This window comes from Anomaloglossus baeobatrachus, chromosome 2 (assembly GCF_048569485.1).
Source record: "Anomaloglossus baeobatrachus isolate aAnoBae1 chromosome 2, aAnoBae1.hap1, whole genome shotgun sequence".
Taxonomy (NCBI): Eukaryota; Metazoa; Chordata; class Amphibia; order Anura; family Aromobatidae; genus Anomaloglossus; species Anomaloglossus baeobatrachus.
Genome location: NC_134354.1, coordinates 483,934,168 through 483,959,207, shown reverse-complemented (window position 1 = coordinate 483,959,207; position 25,040 = coordinate 483,934,168). Strand labels below are relative to the sequence as shown.

At 43.5% G+C, this 25,040-nt stretch overlaps 1 protein-coding gene across 1 annotated transcript in view; it reads right to left on the bottom strand.

Annotated features, from left to right (window-relative positions):
- Window positions 1-24,580, bottom strand: part of EDAR (ectodysplasin A receptor) — a 206,615-nt gene extending 182,035 nt beyond the window's left edge. The window contains exon 1 of the mRNA XM_075336433.1: window positions 24,401-24,580. The gene's annotated coding sequence lies outside the window, so the exon portion shown is untranslated. The remainder of the gene's footprint in view (window positions 1-24,400) is intronic.
- Window positions 24,581-25,040: the final 460 nt, after the last annotated feature.

Sequence of the window (25,040 nt, the reverse complement as noted above, 5' to 3'; positions counted from 1 at the left end):
ATACAATAGGACTATATTTAAATAAATGTTGATTTTTTTTTTTGTTCAAGAATCACGCAGAGTTAAAACTTGTTTAATTACTATGAGCTTCCAGACAGACAGGGACATTTTTCATCTGCTCAGTGGTTAGCACTGTAGTTTTGCAGTGCTGGGATCCTGGGTTTAAATCCCACCAAGGACAACATTGTAGGGAGTTTGTATGTTCTCCCTATGTTTGCGTGGGTTTCCTCCGGGTACTCTGGTTTCCTCCCACACTCCAAAGACATACTGATAGGGAATTTAGATTGGGAGCCCCAATGGGGACAGTGTTTCTGATGTATGTAAAGAGCTGTGGAATTAATGGCGCTATATAAGTGAATAAATAAATGTTTTTATTACCTGCCATGCTTTTAAATGGGTTTTTTGAAAATTATTTTTGTGACCATCCTTAAAGCACTTTAAGTGAGTTTCTGACACCCAGGACCCACCTGATCAGCAGAATGACTACTGCTAAACCTAACATGGCATAATTGTCGTCCTTGTGGTTGTACATGGTATTGCAGATTAGCTTCCACACAGTTCCGTTCAGTGTTCCATCCTGAAATACCCTTTCGTACATATTAAAACTTCTACTCTCTTGTTGTAAGAAGTTTTAATATACAGACTGGTAAATGCTTTTCTTTATAGACCTACAAGCTTAGTGAGAACAGAGCCCTGACTTAGTTTGTCCCTTACATTTTTACTTTGTTTCTTGCACACTTCTGTACTATGGCATCAATTTGTAAATGGAAAATATAGAGCAGATCCAGGAACAGACAACAAAGGAAAATAAATATTTCCTTTAGATTTTTCCTTTTGTTCCTGATTTTGGTTTGCAAAAAGTATTTAGCTCCCTGAACTGTTTCCACACCATGATCAATTGGGTTCAATAAATAACACAGCAATACCTATGCCCTGGTTTCTGAGAGAGTCCAAAGTCCTTTTGCCACATAGAAAGATGCCAGTATTAAAGAGAATCAGGGAATCTGCAGCAGGTTTTTTGCTATGTAATCCGAAAACAGCATGCTGCAGGGGTCAACACAGAAATTTCAGAGATCCATTCCTTATCACACTGTGTGCAGTTGTTTATCTGCACTACTTGTTTTAGCTTCAGAAGATTATCATTGCCAAATTAGCTTAGCTAGATTTCAGCTAGTCCAGTGCGCACCCTGCTGTGATTAGCAGCTCAATGCCTATATACTTTGTACATAGAGAGCATGGTGTGGGTTGGGGGCAGCTTTGAGCTATGCTGCAAGCTAAATATAAAAACTGATTATGTTAGAACTGCTGCACCTAGTAATCTAAGTGATATATCATTGGAATCAGGGTCTCTTTGCCGATATCATGCTGCTCTCAGATGAGGTAGCAAAAACTTGCTGATAGATTCCCTTTAATTCCTTTCCTCATGTTAGGCTATAGATTAAACTTAATGGCCTTAAGTCTACTTTCAACTTTAAAAACTATGAAGCTATGTTGAGAGGCAATATGTACAGTGTTCATAAGCTGAGTTCACTTTATTTAGGGCGGATGTTGGCTGTGTTATTCCACTGACACCCAATTGCCATGTAAATGAAATAGGCTGAAAGTTTCAGAATATATATTTTAAAAGTTTTTTATTTTTAAAAAACTTAAAAGGAAATACATTTCATACTAATATAAAGTTAATGTCTTATTTACTACATAGTGAACATAAAAATTAAACAAAAAAATAACAGCCGAATTGTTGGTTTTGACTATTGCACTCCCAAAATAATTTTTTATTCTTAATATATTGTATTAAAAAAGTAACAAAAAAGAGGAATAAATGTTATTACTTACAGCAAAGATGGAAATGCAGTTGTACACTACCTAGGCCAAAAACTACTACTCCAGCAGGATACAGCTACGCCCCCACTAGGTGGAGGCATCACAGGTGCAGGAGGAGCAAATCACGCACACGCTTCCAAAACGAGGAGTGGGCGATTGCTGGATGGTAGATGGTAAAACTGCACACTGATGCCTTGCATAGAGCGCTGCTCACACTTGCAGATGCACAGTCACAAACCTGCAGCCTATTAGGCGATGCCCATACTATTAGATCAGGCGGGCTGCCAAGCCGTACTCCATCTGTGCATCATACAGGGACAGGAACTCTAATATGCAAGGCCCAACAAAAAGGGGCCTGGCTGTATCCTGTACAAAAAAAAATGAGGTTTTTACTTGGTGTTATGGCCATAAGATGGAAACCTATAACCCTCGTCACGGGAACCTCTTGTTGTAGGTCCCTACACTATATATAATATAAAAAAGCAACAAAAAAGAGGAATAAATATCATTACTAACAGCAAAGATGGAAATGCAGCTGTACACTACCTAGGCCAAAAAATACAATTCCAGCAGGATACAGCTAAGCCCCCACTAGGTGGAGGCATCATAGGTGCAGGAGGAGCAAACACACACATGCTTCCAAAACATGGAGGGGGCAATTGCTGGATGGTAAAACTGCACACTGATGGCTTGCATAGAGTGCTATTCACACTAGCAGATGCACAGTCACAAACCCGCAGCCTATTAGGTGACGCCCATACTATTAGATCAGGCGGGCTGCCAAGCCGTACTCCATCTGTGCATCATACTGGGACAGGAACTCTAATATGCAGGGCCCAACAAAAAGGGGCCTGGCCATATCCTGTACAAAAAATTATGAGGTTTTTAGTTGGTGTTATGGCCATAAGACGGAAGCCTACAACTCTCGTCATGGGAACCTCATGCTTGTGGGTCACTACACTAAATATAAAAATAGCAACAACAACTAATACTCTACCAGGATACAGCTAAACCCCCACTAAGTGGAGACATCACAGGTGCAGGAGGAGCAAATCGCACACACCTAATAGGCTGCGGGATTGTGACTGTATCTGCATGTGTGAACAGCGCTCTATGCAAGGCATCAGTGTGCAGTTTTATCATCTAGCAATCGCCTCCTCCATTCCATGGGAGTGTGTGCGTGATTTGCTCCTCCTGCACTTGTGATGTCTCCACTTAGTGTGGGTTTAGCTGTATCCTGGTAGAGTATTAGTTTTTGGCTTGGGCGATGTACACACTGCAGCCCATCTTTGCTGTAAGTAATACTTAATTTTTGGACGATATTCATTCCTCTTATTGTTGCTATTTTCATTTCACTAGGCTATGAGATATATGTAACGTTCCTTAAAAACCTCAATTTTTATTAAAAATACATACATGTTATCAGCAGTTTTTGGCTGTAACGACTTGAGTTTTGCAATACTGGAAATGGGGTTTTTGTAGCTGGCAGTAATTTGTGGGTATTATGCCTAGAAATTATACTTTTAAATATGTAGGCAAGCTGTCTGTGCACATGTAGCAAGTTTTATTAACCATTATCGTTATTATACAGATTGCGGTTTGATGACAAAGTTCCTGTTCATAATACAGATTCCAAATTATTATTCCAGAATAAAGCCTATTTACTCATTACACTTGTTGACAGTCTATAAATCTCTACTGAGCATACTGGTTCCTCTTCAATCCTCCTAGCATGTCCAGTACAGATTTTGCATTAATTGGATCCATATAATTGCTGGTGGCTGTCCATGGTTGTAGCTCACTGCAACTTAATGGTGCTTTACACACTGCAACATCGCTAGCGATAGCTAGCGATGTCGTGCGCCATAGCACACGCCCCCGTCGTTCGTGCAACATTTGGTGATCGCTGCCGTAGCGAACATTATCGCTACGGCAGCGTCACACGCACATACCTGTTCAGCGACGTCGCTGTGACCGCCGAACAATCCCTCCTTCATGGGGGAGGTGCGTTCGACGTCATAGCGACATCACTGCGGCATCACTAAGCGGCCGCCCAATAGCAGAGGAGGGGCGGAGATGAGCGGGCGGAAGATCCCGCCAGGGCCGGCTCCAGGTTTTTGTGGGCCCTGGGCGAAAGAGTCTCAGTGGGCCCCATCCACACATAGACATGCACAGATACATACAGGCACACGTACACATACTTATTTAAAGAGAAATTCACAAAAACACATAGACATAAATCTAGACACAGTCATATACACTGCCATACATAGATACATATCATACATACACACACACACATTATTTTCATTATTTTTATATATTTATCCTGTATATATATTTCTAATATTGGGAAGCCGGCAACAGCCTCATTCACCTCCCGGCTTGTCTAACAGACATGGCCGCACATAGGGCACACTAACACTGCTGTATATACATCACAAGAGAGGTCTGCGATGAGGGGGGGGGGGGGGGACATACAGCACCTGGGTGGAGGGGACATACAACTCTGGGGGTATAGTAGTATGCAGCCCCCATATTGTGTTATGAAGCCCCCATTGTCCTCCATATAGTATTATGTAGCCCCCATATGCACTATGCAGCCCCCATATAGCACAATGCAGACCCAGATAGCATTAGGCACCTTCATGTAGTATACAGCACACATATAGCACAATGCAGACCCAGATAGCAATAGGCACCCTCATGTAGTACACAGCCCCTAAATACCACAGTGCAGAGCCAGCTAGCATTAGGCACCCTCATGTAGTACACAGCACCTATATAAAACACAGTGCAGAGCCAGACAGCACAGTGCAGAGCCAGATAGCATTAGGTATCCTCATGTAGTACACAGACCTGTATAGTACAGTGCAGACCCAGACAGCACAGTGGAGAGCCAGATAGCATTAGGCACCCTCATGTAGCATACAGCTTGTATATAGCATAGCCTGTATATAGCACAGTGCAGAGCCAGATAGCAGTAGGCACCCTCATGTAGAATACAGTGATTAATACTCAGTGGCGTAACTAGAGTTTGATGGGCCCTGGTGCAAAATTTGGATCGGGGCCCCCCTCCACGTACACCGACACTTAGGGTGCGGGATAATGACACTGACACTCGGGGTACAGGATAATGATGCTGACACTTGGCTCTTACCCTCAGCACCCAGGTTTCCCATGATCTGAAATCCCTCTATCAGTACCCAGCTTTCCCATGTTCTGATATCCATCTTTCCCTCAGCACCCAGCTTTCCCATAACAGAGTAAAGCTGGGTGCTGAGAGATGTATAGCAGAGCATGGGAAAGCTGGGTGCTGAGGGAAAGAGCCTTTTTCCCTCAGCACAAAACATTCCCATCCCATACTTGTATCTTTGTCCTCCTTGTATATAGATCTCCAAATACTATAATGGCCCCCACATAGCCTTTCGTATAATATAAAGGGTCCCACATAACCCGTCATATATTATAATGCACCCCCATAGTTCTCCATGTATTATAATTCACCCCATAGTATTCCATATATTATACTGCACCACAGTCCTCCATGTTTTATAACGCACACCCATGTGCGACCATGTGTAAGGTAGCCTCCATATTCCTCCATTTATTATAATGTAGCCCCCATAGTGCTATATGTATTATAATGTAGCGCCATAAATCATCATTTTGTATTATGCAGCCCCATACTCCTCCATGTATAATGCACCCCTAGTCCATGTATAAGGTGTCCTTCATGTTTATTATGCAGTCCCATAGACCTCCATGTATCATGGAGCCAGGCCCCTCCAGGCCTCCATGTGTCATGCAGCCAGCAAAATAAAAAACAAGTACCTCTCTTCTCCTTCCAACCCTGCGACTGCGGTAGTTACGCCCCTGCCCCCATATGTCACACACCCTGCACCCCCATATCACACACACTACACCCCCATATCTCACACACCCTGCTTCCCATACAGCCTGCACCCCCATATCACACACACTACACCCCCATATCACACACACTACACCCCCATATCTCACACCCTGCTTCCCATACAGCCTTCACCCCCATATCCCACACACACACACTGCTCCCCATACAGCCTGCACCCCCCATATCCCACACACACACTGCTCCCCATACAGCCTGCACCCCCCATATCCCACACACACACTGCTCCCCATACAGCCTGCACCCCCCATATCCCACACACACACTGCTCCCCATACAGCCTGCACCCCCCATATCCCACACACACTGCTTCCCATACAGCCTGCACCCCCCATATCCCACACACACACACACACACACACTGCTCCCCATACAGCCTGCACCCCCCATATCCCACACACACACACTGCTCCCCATACAGCCTGCACCCCCCATATCCCACACACTGCTTCCCATACAGCCTGCACCCCCCATATCCCACACACACACACTGCTCCCCATACAGCCTGCACCCCCCATATCCCACACACACACACTGCTCCCCATACAGCCTGCACCCCCCATATCCCACACACACTGCTTCCCATACAGCCTGCACCCCCCATATCCCACACACACACACTGCTCCCCATACAGCCTGCACCCCCCATATCCCACACATACTGCTTCCCATACAGCCTGCACCCCCCATATCCCACACACACACACTGCTCCCCATACAGCCTGCACCCCCCATATCCCACACACACACACTGCTCCCCATACAGCCTGCACCCCCCATATCCCACACACACTGCTTCCCATACAGCCTGCACCCCCCATATCCCACACACACTGCTTCCCATACAGCCTGCACCCCCCATATCCCACACACACACACTGCTCCCCATACAGCCTGCACCCCCCATATCCCACACACACTGCTTCCCATACAGCCTGCACCCCCCATATCCCACACACACACACACACACTGCTCCCCATACAGCCTGCACCCCCCATATCCCACACACACACTGCTCCCCATACAGCCTGCACCCCCCATATCCCACACACTGCTCCCCATACAGCCTGCACCCCCCAGATCTCACACACTACACCCCCATATCTCACACACCCTGCTTCCCATACAGCCTGCACCCCACAGATCTCACACACTACACCCCCATATGTCACATACCCTGCTCCCCATACAGCCTGCACCCCCCATATCACACACAATACACCCCCATATCACACACACCCTGCCCACATATCTCACCCTGCCTGTACCCCAACTTACCCCTCTCAAACACTCTGCACCCCTTCACATGCTTCTGTCACAGTCTGCAGCCCTCATATGCCACTCACCCTGCAGCCCCCCTCACCCTCATGTCCCCTCTTTTCTTATTACCAGTCATCATGTGTCCATTATCTCCTTCAGGATTCAGTATCTTGCTTTCTGCCGGCATCCTGTGTCTCCTCCCACACAGTCACATGGGCGTGACATCATCGCAGGTCCTGCAGGATGGAGTATTCCGTCTGCTGTGCAGGTCAGGAGCACTCCTGCAGCTCCGAAACGGCTGGTGGCCTCTCCAGGTCAGGGGCCCCTCTACTGACACTGGGCTCCCCTGACTCACAGGCCGGCCACTACACAGCGGCACTACACATAGGGGCCCGGCAGCCGGCTCTGCAGAGCGGCTGCCGGGCCCCTATGTGTACTAGTGCCGCTGTGTAGTGGCCGGCCTGTGAGTCAGGGGAGCCCAGTGTCAGTAGAGGGGCGGCTCACTTCTCGTTCGCCCGCTGATCCGGTCTCCTCGGCGCGTCGTCCATTGCTGTCGCTCACTCTGACCTCTCAGCAGGCGCGCAGTGATGACGTCACCGCGGTCCTCTACAGAGCTGTCAGAAGAACGCCGACAGTCACAGCGGGGAGAATGATAAGAGAGAGAGCGCGCCGCTCACTCTCTCATCATTGCTCTCAATTGTATCGGCACCTGCGATGCCGATGCAATTGAAAGCTCGATCCTCGGCGGGGGGCGGTGACAGCGCGGCCACCGGGCCCCCCTGAGTAGCGGTGCGCTGCTCCTGCCACCGCGAGTGGGCCCCCCCCGGCAGCTCAGGGCCCCGGCATTTGACCGGGTTTGCCGGGTGCTGGCGCCGGCCCTGGATCCCGCCCACCTCCTTCCTTCCTCATTGCCGGTGGACGCAGGTAAGGAGATGTTCGTCGTTCCTGCGGTGTCACACACAGCGATCTATGATGCCACAGAAACGACGAACAACATCGTACCTGCAGCAGCGATATTATGAAAAGGAGCAATGTGTCAACGATCAACGATTTTTGACGCTTTTGCGATCGTTGATCGTCGCTCCTTGGTGTCACACGCTGCGATGTTGCTAATGGTGCCGGATATGCGTCACTAACGACGTGACCCTGACGATATATCGTTCGCGATGTCGCAGCATGTAAAGCACCCTTAAGTCCTATTCCAGTCAACAGGACTAAGCTGTAATGACATTCTAACCAATATTGAGTATGTGGTGTAGTGCCCCTGAACCAATCAGGAGCTACAAAGTACTGCATCCTGTCAAAGATGTAGGGCCTACACCCAGGAACCAGGAAGCTCAGTGCCAGTAACAGCAAAACATATTATAATCCCTGTTTTTCCCTCTCCCCATGGACTGATGACAGACTAGAGTTGCACCAAATGGATGGCCACCTAGGGGTGGAAACGATCCAGTCCACTACACGACAACCAGGTGGGAGGGGTCAGACAGTCAGTAAGGGGAAGTGAGAGGAGACGAACGTAACTATACTGACGGAAGTGTGTAACGGTGACCTGAGGGTCCAGGCGTGTGGTTGCCGGTGGAGTACGGCGGAGTACTCCCGGAACCATAGCACCGACGGGGTACAGAATCCTAGGTCAGGCAAACGCTCCAGGCAGAGTTGATAAAATCTGCACAGTGAGGAGACCATCCAGAACCTCACTGACCATAAAGTCCGAGGCACCAGCAGTGACGGGAGAACCAGGGACCGGAACAGAGCACCAAGCCTACAGGGTTAAAACTGTCTGCCGTAAGGACTAAAGACTGAGAGACTACAAGGAGGGGACCCCAAGATGCTCCAAACCATGGGAACCCACCAACTTGAGAAAGGTGCAGGGGAAAGAAGCTACCAGGTCACCAACCCGACACTGGGACTAAGGGAACCAGTGGTGAGGACCAGCCTTCCTCTGGGTACCAGCCATCCAACTGCTGTAAGTAAAGAACCAAGTTACACTGCAATCCATTGTGTGGCCTACCTTCTTTCCGCACCTGACTCCATCACCTACCCCCCTGGGACCCAGGCCCTACTTGCGAAGGGCCCAACATCCAGGCTGCCCCTAACAACAGCCCCAGCGGTGAGAGACTGTGCAGCGGCAGTTCCATCACCATAACCGCAACCCGCAAGTGGCGTCACAATACAAACTTTATAAATATTCCCTTGTACATAACCCCCTTCAAGTGACGCCCAGGGTCACGGAACCGGGCAATGGCCACCCAGTGAACTGTCCCCAAAAATATAGGGCCCGGGACCGAGTACCCCATAGCCCTGGGGTGAGTTAGTGGAGCTGAAGAAGAACAGTTCTGTCTGATGCCCAGTGCCAGACCCCATTGGGTTGATAATATAGGTCTATCTTAAGAATAGGATATCTATAGCACAGCTCCAGAAAACCCCTTTAAAGGAAATCTGTGAGCAGGTTTTTCTTACCTCAGCTGAGAGCAGCATGTTGTAAGCAAAAAGACCCTGAATACAACGATTTATCACTTAGATTACTGGGTGCAGCCATTCAGAATTTTTAGATTTAGCCATATAGCAGAGCTGAGAGAGCTCTTCCCGCCCCCACCAGGCTCTCTATAGGGGGCATGTCAGTCTGCCATTCGCGTGACTTTGTAGTCTGAGCAATGATAAGTCCTGCTGTTTAAACAAACAGCAAATAACAGATCGATCCTGAAAAGACAGGCAGCCCTGAATTATTTATTTTCACCCTTGCAGCAGCCTATCTTTAGCTTACATAGCAAAAACCTGCTGACAAATTCCCTTTAAGGGAATACGCATATGATATCTTTTCAGTCACATTTCAGGTGCAATCAATCTGAAAAATATGCCTGGTGCAAATGTATTAATACTGAACACTGTAAAGCCTAAAAGTATACGGAATACTATCAATACTATAGTTTATGTACCATAAAACTAAAGCTTGTGCCACATCATTTGTTTCTGAAGCTTCATACGTGTTCACAACTCTGTTTTATCTCTAAATGTATCTAATACAAGTGTTGAAACTTATGCTAAAAGTTCAGAGACTGAATATTGTACAATCCAAGGGATACAAGCCAACGCTGAAGTAGTGCATTACTAGTGTCTATCAAGAAAAGAATTGTACATCAACTATTGGATCTACAGTCAGGGCCAGAAATATTTGGACAGTGACACAAGTTTTGTTATTTTAGCTGTTTACAAAAACATGTTCAGAAATACAATTATATATATATATATAATATGGGCTGAAAGTGCACACTCCCAGCTGCAATATGAGAGTTTTCACATCCAAATCGGAGAAAGGGTTTAGGAATCATAGCTCTGTAATACATAGCCTCCTCTTTTTCAAGGGACCAAAAGTAATTGGACAAGGGACTCTAAGAGCTGCAATTAACTCTGAAGGCATCTCCCTCGTTAACCTGTAATCAATGAAGTAGTTAAAAGGTCTGGGGTTGATTACAGGTGTGTGGTTTTGCATTTGGAAGCTGTTGCTGTGACCAGACAACATGCGGTCTAAGGAACTCTCAATTGAGGTGAAGCAGAACATCCTGAGGCTGAAAAAAAAGAAAAAATCCATCAGAGAGATAGCAGACATGCTTGGAGTAGCAAAATCAACAGTCGGGTACATTCTGAGAAAAAAGGAATTGACTGGTGAGCTTGGGAACTCAAAAAGGCCTGGGCGTCCACGGATGACAACAGTTGTGGATGATCGCCGCATACTTTCTTTGGTGAAGAAGAACCCGTTCACAACATCAACTGAAGTCCAGAACACTCTCAGTGAAGTAGGTGTATCTGTCTCTAAGTCAACAGTAAAGAGAAGACTCCATGAAAGTAAATACAAAGGGTTCACATCTAGATGCAAACCATTCATCAATTCCAAAAATAGACAGGCCAGAGTTAAATTTGCTGAAAAACACCTCATGAAGCCAGCTCAGTTCTGGAAAAGTATTCTATGGACAGATGAGACAAAGATCAACCTGTACCAGAATGAAGAAAAAAGTTTGGAGAAGAAAGGGAACGGCACATGATCCAAGGCACACCACATCCTCTGTAAAACATGGTGGAGGCAACGTGATGGCATGGGCATGCATGGCTTTCAATGGCACTGGGTCACTTGTGTTTATTGATGACATAACAGCAGACAAGAGTAGCCGGATGAATTCTGAAGTGTACCGGGATATACTTTCAGCCCAGATTCAGCCAAATGCCGCAAAGTTGATCGGACGGCGCTTCATAGTACAGATGGACAATGACCCCAAGCATACAGCCAAAGCTACCCAGGAGTTCATGAGTGCAAAAAAGTGGAACATTCTGCAATGGCCAAGTCAATCACCAGATCCTAACCCAATTGAGCATGTATTTCACTTGCTCAAATCCAGACTTAAGACGGAAAGACCCACAAACAAGCAAGACCTGAAGGCTGCGGCTGTAAAGGCCTGGCAAAGCATTAAGAAGGAGGAAACCCAGCGTTTGGTGATGTCCATGGGTTCCAGACTTAAGGCAGTGATTGCCTCCAAAGGATTCGCAACAAAATATTGAAAATAAAAATATTTTGTTTGGGTTTGGTTTATTTGTTCAATTACTTTTGACCTCCTAAAATGTGGAGTGTTTGTAAAGAAATGTGTACAATTCCTACAATTTCTATCAGATATTTTTGTTCAAACCTTCAAATTAAACGTTACAATCTGCACTTGAATTCTGTTGTAGAGGTTTCATTTCAAATCCAATGTGGTGGCATGCAGAGCCCAACTCGCGAAAATTGTGTCACTGTCCAAATATTTCTGGACCTAACTGTATTTTTTCAATGACAGATTCATAGAATGGCTAACCTTTTGTTCCTGTTTGGATTATATATTTGATTCTGGAAGCTTAATTTGCCTGTTAATATCAAAATGGGATATTTAGTGGGGGTGGAGGGGCTAACATTGTCTGGAAACCATCAATAACCCAAACCAAAACTCAGAGATAACAGTAGCTTAGAATTCTCTCTCTTTTTGTTGCCATTTTTTGTGGTCTCTATTTTCTTTATCAAAAACAAGAGTGGTTCTTATCAGAAACACAACATAATTCTCAAGTTTGACACACACACACACACACACACACACACATGTATATATATATATATATATATATATATATATATATTTATTAAATGTGATGGAACAATAACATATTTTTAAATCAGACCTCTTTCCAAATTTGTTAGTTAAATGTGATGTAAATCTCATATGTGCACAGTTAGTAGTCACTTGGTAGCTCACAAATGGCTAGAACAAAGAGGCTTGGTGCAAGCTACTCTGTTTTCCAGAACCCAGAGCTTGCCCTGGCCTTCACTCTTTAACCCTTGTACAGGGATCTAGACTAAAACAGAGGTCCCTAGCTAAGGGCCACAGAGTCAGCTGCTGTTCAGTGGTGCAAGCTGTCAAGAAGGATAGTCAGGAAGCTGGGTCAGATCCAGGAGGTCACGTTAGGAACAGAACCAACAAGTGAATATTCAAATGTAAAGCCAAGGTCAATACACATGACTATCAAGTCAAAATACAGGAGCACAGGACAGAAGCACAAATCACGATAGAGTTGACTGGCAGTGGGAGCTAGCTTTCTGGGGTTTACATAGAAGGGCCCAACCCAGTGCTGATGGCAGACAAAAATCAAGACAAGATTAATACCATAGCTTCCAGACTGGGCAGAACTACAAGTCCCATGAATAATATTGAATTGTTATATCAAGCATCACCCACAACAACAGTGTGTTACCGCCTAGTGGCTGAAGCAGAAACTGGCACAGAAGTTGCAATATACCACATTGGAGTGGAATAGTATAGTGTGACTGGGAAATGGCATGGTGTGGTATCTTCTCTACTTTAGGTTTAATCTATAAGGATGTATGACGTTATACTGTATACTGCCAAACAAAGTTCCTCCTAACATATCATTGTGTTGGGAGAGAGATGGCCATACAGGAAGATGCTGAGTAGTCAGTGAATTGGACAGTGTTGCACAGCCAAGGCACACATGTCCAGAGTTAGGAGCAGTGAGCAGTAGCTGTAGTTGGCGTTAGGTCTGACAAGAGAAAGAGAGACTCCAAGATCCAGCATGGTGCTTTTGGACCATTAATCATACCATGGACTTGATCTGGTTTGCTGCCATGATTGGGCCTCTTGGTGTAGGATTTCTGTATATAAAAACATTTTTAAAAAGGAACTGTACTTTCCATAAACTTTGAATAAATCAATAGTACAAGTGATTATAGGAAACTTTGTGTTGCTTCAGACACTTCTTCCTCTTACCCCTGCCTCCGAAATGTATCATTCACTGTGAAAAAGTAGCTCAAGTCCATCTTGTTTTGAGGAGATGAACTGCAGGTCTCGTGACAGCTCATTATCAACTATGAAGAGTAGAGGGAAAAGATCCGACAGAGGCAGGCAAGAAAATTTGATGCAAAGCTCTGTAACAAGTGTTTTACCTTGCATCAGAGCTGCTTCAGATCAAGACAGCTCAGCTCTGCTGTAAAATGTCCTCCTTGTTGCTGCAGTTTGTTTTTGTGAGCTCAAAAGTGAATGAAACACAGGAACCCCCTTGTCTATGGTTTGCTGTCTATGGAAGAAATATCTGCTCATCTCCTCTTCCCAGCAAACGGTGTATTGCAAGTTACAGATAGGGCAGGCAGACTGGAAAACTAGTGAGAATGCAGGATATAAGCCTCATAATGGCCAGAATTGTGCTATTCCTCATGTACACACAGAACTGCTTATTCTGAAATGTTATTTTTAAGTATAATTACCCTTTAATTTTACAAATGGTATAAACCACTAAGAGGCTAAATTATGCATCCAAGGTGTTTAGTGTACCAGTGGATCTAAGACCGAACCAGCCTGCTAGCCAGGAGACTATGCTAGCCTATTTGGACTCCAATGGTCAGTTAGAGGTACGAGAACAGACAATGACACACAAATAAAGGAAATTTGCAAGTATATTCCTTGAAATAAAAACCATATTGGTGATTCACTTGCTTTCCAAAACATAAATAGAAGAAGAAGGGTCACATATTAAGGCACACCCTAGAATCAGTTCATGAATTTTATTGCTACATGTAAAGAAAAAAGGAAAATATACAATTAAAAACACATAGGCTCCCTCTTTACACTTGGTATGGTTTAGCTGCATGTACTGTATATAACTTCCTTAAACCAGTGCACAGTAGGGCTTGGCTAGTTACTCCTTCAGTGTGATAGCGCCTGCCTTATGAGATCCATATCACTCGGGCAATTAATCAATTAACCAAGAGTTGAAAAATAATAAAAAAATAAAAATAATTAAAAAAAAATACTACAACGGGGGCACTTCCTAAATGGTACTTCACCATTGTAGCAAGGAAAAGTAGCCTGAAAAAGTAAATATCAATTGGCCAACAGGCTAAATGATGTACTTAGTTTAGACAAAGCAACTATCTCGGTGGATGCGGCATGAGAATGTTAATGCAGTAAAAATATCCTAAAATTTTCCAAAACATAACCTGCTGACAAACTCTATCCAGGCTTACCCCTTCACAAAAGAACACGAGTCGGATTATTATGGGGATATCTACAAGTATGCACAAGATTAGCACAGAAATAAATCTGAGAAACCAAAAGAGCTTTCATAAACTATTGGTAGACCATAGCTCAATTGGCGCAGATAGAACAACATATTGCTTATACATGTAGTTTAGTTTTAAACAAGTGTTGCTGTTGGTTTATTTCCACTTTTGTTATTTTTATTTGCACATTTTATTAAAGTTTAAGTTTTAATACTAAAACACATCTAAAATTACTTAAATTGGATTAGTCAGTGAAACGTATGCAACGCCATGTGAATAAAATCACACTCCGCCTGAGAGATCCTTTGGTGTCTTGGAGCAACACAGGCAGACTCGGTCGTCGACCTGCTGTGTGCTGATTCATAGGCAGGCTAGCAAGAGTTAATCTGTGATAGTCTGCTTGTTTGCTATTTTTAATCACCTGTTGTAAGAAAGCTTATTACATCTGCTCCCCTCACCTATATATACTGGTTGGGTCCCTCCTCCTATGCCAGCTATAGTTTATCTTAATTGGTCTCGTGTGGTGTCCCTGACTATCTGGTGCTTATAGTTCTTGTTGCTTTGTGCAGTTGTGGAGTTTACCCCAGTTGTCTTTTGTAGTTTCCTTCCTGCTCTTGTTTTCCTCCTGAATCTCTTATTGTCTTATCCTTGTGTGTGTGCAGTGTGTCAGAGTTTTGGATTTCCCTTATCTTATTTCATCTGTGTTTAACAGAACACTCCTGCCCCATCCTTCTCTGATGGGAGGGAGAGGGGGAAATCACATTAGGTCTTGTCAGGAGCAGGGCCAGAAATGGGACTCAGGAATCTCCACCATCAGGAGTATCCCTGAGGTTAGGGATAGCATAGGGCCCCCTATCCCTTTTTATCCAACAAGTCACATTGTGACAGAATCAGAGCAAGGGATCCAACAAATATCGCCATCTATGTTCGTGGTTCACATGGAGTTGTATCCAGGACCAATGACCAATATTACGAGCATATTACTGTTATCCTCTTGCCCTGAGATACTTTATTTCTTTAAAGAAAATGTGCAATGAGAAGATGATCAATTGTTTAATTTTTTTTTAAATGCATGTAATAATGTTTTCTATTCTACATATTATTATGTATAAATAAAAACTAAAAATCTTGCAATTTTCACAATGGTCTCATTGACAATAGCAACAATAGAATGGCTACTGATTGTACAAAACTTCATTATAATGTTGTTTTGCCGAAATTACAGTTGACAACTACATGCTTCTCCCACCTGGTGCCAAGCTCCACTGGCTAAGAATGGTCATGGACCTCAGTTTAACACAACAGCCCTTCTTCTTCCATTCTGCTTTGTTAACAGGACATCACTGCTTACTTCTTGCTAATTGACAGCTTTCTCCTTGCAGTTTGGCAGCAGGGAACTGACCAAAAATTAAGCATGACAATGGTAGAGATGGCATAATAATAGAGCAGAGCATAAAAGATACCGATTTGTCAACACTTTGTCACCAGAACATGCAGAATCGTTGGTAAGAGTGGTCTCTTGTGGCTCTGAAGAAGTAGAGATCAGTGCTGGGCAGAATGGTAAAGTAGTTGTCAACTACCTGCCTGTAAGTTCCTTGCCCAAGAGCAAAACAGTTTTTTGGATAACTCCTTTAACTGTTGTCTGATAAGGCATACGCAACATTCACTAAAAACTTTACTACTGATATTGTTGAGCATAAGTCAATGGAATGGCTTCAAAGTAGAAGCAAATATGCTCCAGGTCAAGAAATAATTCAACACAAGCAGATAGTTATCGATTTCTAAAAATGACATAATCTGTCATTCATGGCCACAGAGATGAGTTCTGAATCCTCTGGTGCAAGGGATAGTGAGCAGCATTTTATATGTTCTTAGGAGTGAGCATTGGGACATAATTTTGAGTGTCGACTGACACAGGAGCAGAGCAAGAGTGTCAAATTTACAATGGATACAGGGGAGGGGATGTCTATTAAAAATAGGTGATTTAGGTGCATTATGACAGTCAAAAAATTCTCATATTCTCATATTTGCAGCTTCCTCTGGAGTACACTATATAGTTGTGGAGCCCAAAGGCGGCATTATTATTTTATATTGACCATGGTGAGGGAATTTTTACTGTATAGGAACAAAATAACCATATTTTCCGGTTTGTAAGACAAACAAACTGCATATGGCTTACCACGGCGGCAGTGCTGGTGCAGGGTCAGCGATACAGAGGGCTCGGAGAGGGTCTCACAGCAGTGGAGCAGCTCAGGAGGGTCAGTGTGCGGGAGTGGAGGATCGGCAATACTGCGGGCTCGTGGGGTGGTACAGCTGTGGGTGGCATTGATCTGCCGGCAGGCTCAGAGGAGTGGGTGTCACAGCTCAAGAGGGTCAGTGTGCGGCAGTGGAGGGTCGGTGATACTGCGACCCTCTGCATACTGACCCTCTTGAGCTGCGACACCCACTCCTCCGAGCCTGCAGCATCACCAACCCTTCTGAGCCACGACACCCCCTCCTCCATGCCTGGAGCATCGCCTACCCTGCCTCCTATGACCTTCTTAAGCTGCTACACCACCACCGCTCCCCCTTGGTGATCTAATATAAGAGGCACTAGGATTATAACACAAACACTCATTTTAACAGTAAAAACTATTTTTTTCCTATTTTCCTTCTTCAAATTTGGGGTGCATCTTATAATCTGGTGCGTCTTATAAAACGAAAAATATGGTAATTTGCACGGCACAAAAGCAAGCACTAATATTATACAGGGCACAAGGGGGCTTCGTAATGCGTAGTGGGCACTGAAAGGGATATTATGGGTAGTATAGTCATTATAGAAGTATGGGGAGGGCACACAGAGACAATATGTGTCTGGAAGAAGTCTTCAAAATAGTGTGGGCTATATAGCCAAGAAAAAGGGAAAGTGGACCCCTTTAATCAAAGAAAGCGTAACCTGTGAGTCATTCTATGTAATTGTTCTGTATTTATACGTACTGAACTGATATCTGACCATTATTTGGAGATTACCCTAATTATAGCTATGCCTGCTTAGAAAAGTTGTGTTATAGATATGATGCCTCCAATATTTAGATTTTTTTTAAGGTGGCAAAACACATTTCTTAGGACTTTAGCCTCTAAACTTTTAACATTCTTGCAATGATCTTACAGTATTTCACATCATAATAGATGGTGATTTATCAGTAGGCAAGCTGGAGAGAAATTAGCTCCCAGGGCATCGTCTAGGGAGTGTCAGTCCTTTTAAAATCTAATTCCGCTTGTAAAAACTCTTTATTTTGCCAAATATGTATTTTTCCCCACAAGACATACAGATGGATTCTGCATTAGATGCACTGAGACTACAGATTGATGAGAGAATATTTGTATGACAAAATCTCTATGAATATAACTTCAATTTCACATGATATTGCCAGGCTAATGAACAATCATACAGTTATACTAAACTCTAGTGCTTTAGAAAGTGGGTGCATTATGTTCATTTCTCACATATTATAACATGTTGTTTGCTTTGATACCACATCGTGCCCACTCTGAATAACAGTTTCTTTGTACCAGCTGTCACTCCTTATTTACACTATGTTTTGTTCCTTCAGCATCTGACATTATCATCTGTTGTTTTCTCAGCAAACCAATGAAATCCGCTCCATTTTTTTGCATTCTGTATTTAATGAATCCATTTGATGTTCTTTTATAGCACAGATACAGTTTAACAGCATTAATAAAAACCTGCTGGCCAATAGATATATACGGTATATATCACTGAACTTGGTATTGTAGACAGTATCTAATAGAAAGATGTACTAACATCTTATTACCGCATTAAGGTTTTTATGCAGCTTTGCATGGAATTTAGATCCTAAATACAGAGATTGTAAAGATAAAATAAGTGGATCTTAAAGAGAACCTGTCAGCATGATTTTGCATAATGGCACTAGTATATGGATTAAATTGATACCTTTAGTGAAGAATTCCGCATCCTGATTGTTCTTTAATCTAGTTTTGAAGTTTTTGTGTAGTAAACCTTAGTTTTCAGAAGGTCAGGACTGATGGTAGGGTCTTCATCTCCTGCCCCGGCCCCTCCGCTTCCTCTGGTGTCTGTATGACAGGTTTCTGAGTGACCTGTCTCTTGTTAGAACTAGAACTACTGGACTCGTGACACCTATATATGGTGCAAAGTAGTCAAAATGACTACCTCAGTAGTTCTAGTGTTAAAAGTTCACATCATCGCCGTTCTCGCTGTGGAAGGCCCTTGTACAGGCAGTCTTCAGTAAAATGGTGCTGGTAGTGGCACTTGACCTGCCGTTGGTCTTCAATAAAATGGTGCCAGTGATGTTGCATGCACAGACTGAGATCTCAGCTCAATAAAGTCCTTTAGACATTGTATTGAGCCGCGATCTCTATCTGCCCATGTGCCGCTACTGGCAGCATTTTATTGTAAACCATCAGCAGGACAATCTGTGCAAGTGCTATCATTGATGCCATTTTATTGACGACCTCCAATAGGTCGATGTACACAATCGTTAGTGAGGATAGCACTGGTGCTAACTGTCATGCAGGAGGCGCAAACTTTCATGCAAGAAGCAGGTCTCTGAGTAGGCAGAGACCTGTCATACAGACACCAAAGACAATTGGTTGTCTTTACATTACAAAATCGTGCTGACAGATTATCTCTAATAAGCAGTGCCTTTATTTTTATTGTCATTTTTTTAATTCAAACATTAAAAAAAACCTGTCTTCTGTAAACCTGAGCTTAGCCCTTCAGGGAACTGACCCCCATACTTATTAGATAGCTGCTGGCCAACAGTTATCTCCCAACTCCCCCAGGAATGTTAGGCTCATCTGTGCACACCTGTGCTCTCTTTGATAGATCTGCTGCCAGACTCCTCTGGAAATCCAACAGGTCGCTTCCTTCTCTCCCTCAACATCATGTCGGGGGAGAGTCGGGAGGCCCCCATATGCATTAAACTGTCAGCCAATCTATTCATTAATTTAACTAAGATAAGTATTTCAAGTTTAATCTTTGCTAAAACAGTGGCACTACACTTTAGATACATGGCAAAGGCAATTTTTTTATACAAATTATGGACGAGGCAACTAGCTATACATTGGGCAGACTTTTACCAAGGATCTTTTTAACTAGTGGATGCACGGAAGAGAGAATGTGCACTTCATTCAATAGCCCATTCAAAAATTTTTAAATTTTCTTATCCCCTGTATTACTTGAAGAGAACCTGTTACCAGATCATAAATGGGCAGTTTTTTCTCTTTTTATTCCCACTGTTCCCAAGCATTCCATCATTTTTTTTCTTTTTAAATCTAATGGTCTTTATGAGAGTTGGATGGTTCGTTTCAGAAGACTTTGGTCCATCATTTGCTGGAGGGAGGCTTGCAAATGTTTTACTTTTTGGGATCCCTGATGCAACTGTGACGCCCTTGCCTATCAGGTCGTCACAGGATATTGTGCAATCTGCCCTTCTGCACAGTATCCAACCCTCCTTGGTTAAGGGTCCTGGTCCTTTGGTGTTGCTAACAGCTTAGCAAGTCAAAATCCTAGGAACACTTTGCACCATACTCACCAGACACACCATTGGGGGCCTGAAGGGAATAGGGCCGCCCATATGGGGGGTTGAAGAGGAAAGTGACAAGGTGGAAAAGGGAGTAAGGGAGTTGTGTGGTGACTCTCAAGAGGAGAGGTCACAGGTTAGGAGCTGGGCTCCTTGAGTAGTAGGTGGCAGACGTTGGTCTGGGCCTAATAGGAGATGGAACACCGGTCGCAGGGGATCGTGTCAAGGGGCACGGATTGCTGATGAGGGCAGCTGGCGGCCTTGAGCCATCTCCGGGCAGGGGCTAGGGCACGACGGGGTACGCGGACCCTAGGCCGGGAAGTAGCTTCAAGCGTCCTGGTAATTTACCCGACGGTGAAGCCTTCAAGATTCATCCCTTACCCACTCCAAAATCGGGGTGCTAGTGCACCGATGGGATAGGACTTTCCCAGACACAGTCCATAGAAATTGCGAGCATGAACCCTGAGAGCAAGCTCACTCCGTTAGCCATACGGGTGAGCGGGACCCGACTAGTTCCACACTACAGGGTCCAAACAGTGAACAAAGTGCCATGGAAAAGGCCACAGGCTAACAAGCAACACCAAGGGCACGGACCAAAGCGTGCTTCCTCCCTGCTGCAGCGGTGCTCAGAATTCTGGTTTATAAGCTGTCGGTGTCAGTATTCTTGGACTGAGTGAGTACACAGAAACGCTTCCTTTTCCCAATGGCACACCCCCTCCTGCACCACCAACACCAGGCCCCGAGGCACAAACCCCCTACCCACGGAGGGGTTAAACATCTTGCTGCTGTACCATCGCCACCGGGCTCCCCCGCTCCCCAACAGCAGCAGTGGTATCCCACCTTACCACGCACCATGGGTGGCGTCACGAACTTCTAACTCCCTTGTACATACCCACTTTTCAAACTCGAGTGTCCGCACGAACCCCCAGGTCTGGTGACCCCTCGAGCCACCGCGGCTCCGGATCCGAGCGGCTCGGCCGCTGGCACGGGGGCGGTACACAACCTTTTGCTGCTATGTCATCATTCCAGCGTGCCAATCAAAACCTACACTGAGGTTCCCATCCATGTCATTACAGACCACTAACCTGGGCAATGGAAAGAAGTCTCGCAAATTGATCCGCCCAAGTCTAGTCTTTACCAAGGGGAAGTTGCTACAGAATATAAATGCCGACCAAACTAAAGTCATGCCCCAGAAAATCCTGTGAGCAACTCTCTTGGTAAAAACCATAAAAATTAACCATAAAAAATGGCCTGCATCTCTGGAATCATAAGGCGGATGTAAAAGAAAATATAAAAGGTATACTTGGGTGTAGTAGGTGACAAAATATGCGCAAGACTGGGCCACTTTGGACCTGGTGACAGTTCTTCTTTTAAGACATAATTAGCAGCTCAGCCTGGCTCAGCCATGCATTGGAGATAGTCCAATGTTTTTATTCGGTACATGATTATGTACAGCTCTATGTCTTAATTGTGTTGGTTTTGGATTTGCTGCAGTGTTTTTTCTTATGTACATGGAACCTTTTAGCCTGTACTACTAAACTGGTGAAAATGGAAAAAATACAGCAAGATGGATGGTTTACAAACATTTACTGAATATGCCAAAGCCTAAGAAAAAAAAAAATCACTCGAACACCAATGAAAAAGCAGACGCGTTTCAAACATGGCCCTTACTCATTGTAGGTGAGCTGACCCTTTCTTGTTTGCTCCAATAATTTGTCACACAGATGCCATATAAATCTGAGAAAAAAAAAGGAAAAAAATATGTATACGTCTCCTAAAATTGGAAGCATACAGACGTACAGAAAGGTGCAATAGATTTCTATGGGTATTACGGCTCTATATATAGAAACAGAATGTGCAATATGGTTTGTACAAGAGGCCATATTGCCTATAACTCATAAAATGATACATCAAAATATAGCACCAAGTTTACATACACCGTCTCTGCAAAAAGACCATTTACCAGGCACATCTACTGACACAAACCTGCTGCCAAAACCAGATTCTTTGTAAATGTGTTCCATAGTGATAAGAGTACAAATAATGGGTTTACCACTGACAAGGCATTTTGTTCATATATTACTGCCAACTTGATGTTTTTTGTCCTTTCCTATATTTAGGATGTAGCCAGTGTTAAATATGTGACACAGAAATAACACATGAAAAGAGAAATACAATAAAGTTAGCCCCCACTGCTCGGAGAACACAATTCTAAAACTCCCCCAAACCCATGGACGTATATCATGTGTCAGTGCTTTCCTTTCAAGTCACTTTGCCAAACCTGTTTTAGATATAGTATTATGAGTTTATGAACTACATCAGATTTTATGTGAAACACGGCCTTGCATTGCAACTGCAGCTTTTTTCCCTGACTTATCATAGCCACATTGCTTTTCGAGAAGGCAACTGATGCAACCTGCCAAAAAGAATGATGTCATTATGGACTTTCTCCACCCACTGTCTAGGCCATTTATCTTGCCTTCAGCACAAGGGTCTGGCACCCCTGATAAGAAAGTTTGTCTGAATCATAAAGTAAAAGCAACAAAACATGTCTCCTAACATAACATGACAACATAAGATATTATTCTACCCCATGTATACAACCATAAAAAAATGGAGTTGGTGCAAATCAATTCGTTGGATCCAGTACATGAGCCACATCATTAATCTTGAAGCACTGTACGGGAGCCTTGCAATCTATCTCCTACATACTACATCCGCAGCATTCCTTCCAATTAGCTAGGCTCAAGGAACGTCATTGTTCCGTCATGATGCTGATGTGACGTCTTGCCAGGTGGGCTAATCAAAAGAAGAGCCGAGAAAGTTAAGAAGTAGAAGCCTTATTTAATGGCTCCGACCCAATGGCCAGAGATTACTGACCTGGCTACTGGGCCAGGTTCTTACAAAACGAATCACACCACCTCTAAAGATTTGTGAAACAATTCACACCACCTCTAAATATAATCTTTAGTAAATGTATATAAAAGTATATATATTACAGTATGTTTATTCATATGAGTGTTGTCTGTACTAATACTTTTCAACATAGAATCTGCACTAATTTGGATCCTCTGGACAGGTCTCAAGGGCAATATCTACAGGAAGAGTCCGTGACTACGTACCGTGCACATATAGTGGTCCTTTCCATCAACATTCTTTCTAAATCACAGAAGTGAGTACTAGGCACATGTGCATGTTTACAAAGTTACCTCCCATCTGCGCTGTCCTGCAAGCCTTGCTTACTTTATATTATATATATATATATATATCTGTCTACATTTGTCAGCATCAAGATTACGCCTCAACGGACTTTTTGTTTTTAGAGCACATACAAGGATACAGATATAAGATCAGACGTGTGCTATCTATTTAGTTAAGCTGTATTTGTATATAAAAGAGGATTAGACAAGAGCTTTATCTTTATGTGCAGAATATACATAAACTGTCTATATACACAGAAGCTCCAGAGACATTGAAGCAAATGCTTGAGGGCTTGTATTTGCAGGCTGTAATTCCCCACATTCATTCAACCTCAGCCAAAAGCGCTGATGAGCACCTCCTTGCATGGATAGGAAACTAAACTGCAAAAGTAGATCTATTGCTCCTTTATGGAGAACGCTTTCAAGAAAACAGCCTTAGTATTTCTAGCTGGGGAGAAAACACTTTCTGAATGTCGAACGTTCTGCAAATTAAATACAAAAACTAACATAATGATAATCCCACAAATAGACAAACACAGTTTTTTATATTTTTTTTATATATAATATATATATATATATATATATATATATATAAAAGTGTGTGTATTATATATATAGTTCTTACCTTAGCTGTTCCTTACTAAATGTTCAATGAGATTAGTGACCCATTATACACAGGTGAAAAATATTTTGGGGAATACAGCATTTCCTGATGCTGAAGAGTTACAATTCAAGCTTTACATATTTATTAATTGCTTATTATACCGAAATGGATCCCAACATATTTTTGGCATTTCTGCTTAAAGAACATTTCACACATAATAATAATAAAAATAATAATAATAATAATCATAATCATAATAATATTCTAGCCACTGAGACCTCCAAGACTAAAATGAAGCATCTACAAGTGTCACAGTACTAATAAAATATTCACACATTATTCCACATGCAGTTGTTAAATGACCCTTTTTCATACCAGCCCCCCTTTAGTCATTGTCACAGGTACATTGTTCACATACCTAGTATATTCTTCTCTCCAAGTCTTGAGCATCCAGGGGTCTCATGGGTGCTGCCTTTTGCCAGGCATCTGGCTTACTCCAAATCCTCGCGACACCCTTGACATCTGTAGGGCAGTGACGGTCCAGCTCAAGCCTTTACTTAGTTCTTTCTGTCTCTGCAGAGCACATGCTTTTGAAAAAGTCCAGGAGAGATTATAGTTAGGTTGTTAAAAGCAGAATACTCCCCCTCCCACTTAATGTATATATGTAAACTCACTGTCACCACCTAGAGGCATACCTATTGCTTCTTCTCCAGATTACTTTTAGAAGAAAAAAAAAGAAATACCGGTTTGCTTCAAGGGATGTACTGTATCATTAATAGCTGTCTGTATAATTGTAGCCTAGAGAGTTAGGAAGCTTTGGCACAATCAAAAGGGGTTTTCCACTACATATTGAACCGAAGTAATGGTGCGGCTTTTCTTTTAAGTATGCCCACTTTTTGAAGTCATTAGCATATGACATTCACAAGAAGAGCACCTTGAGGATGTGTACATCTGCTCCACCAGATATGAATGCTAGCTTTTTCATGAATAAAAACTGTTTTGTGTGGAAATTACTGGACACAGGTGGGTGTCTCTTCCAGACAGCAGGAAATATGTAT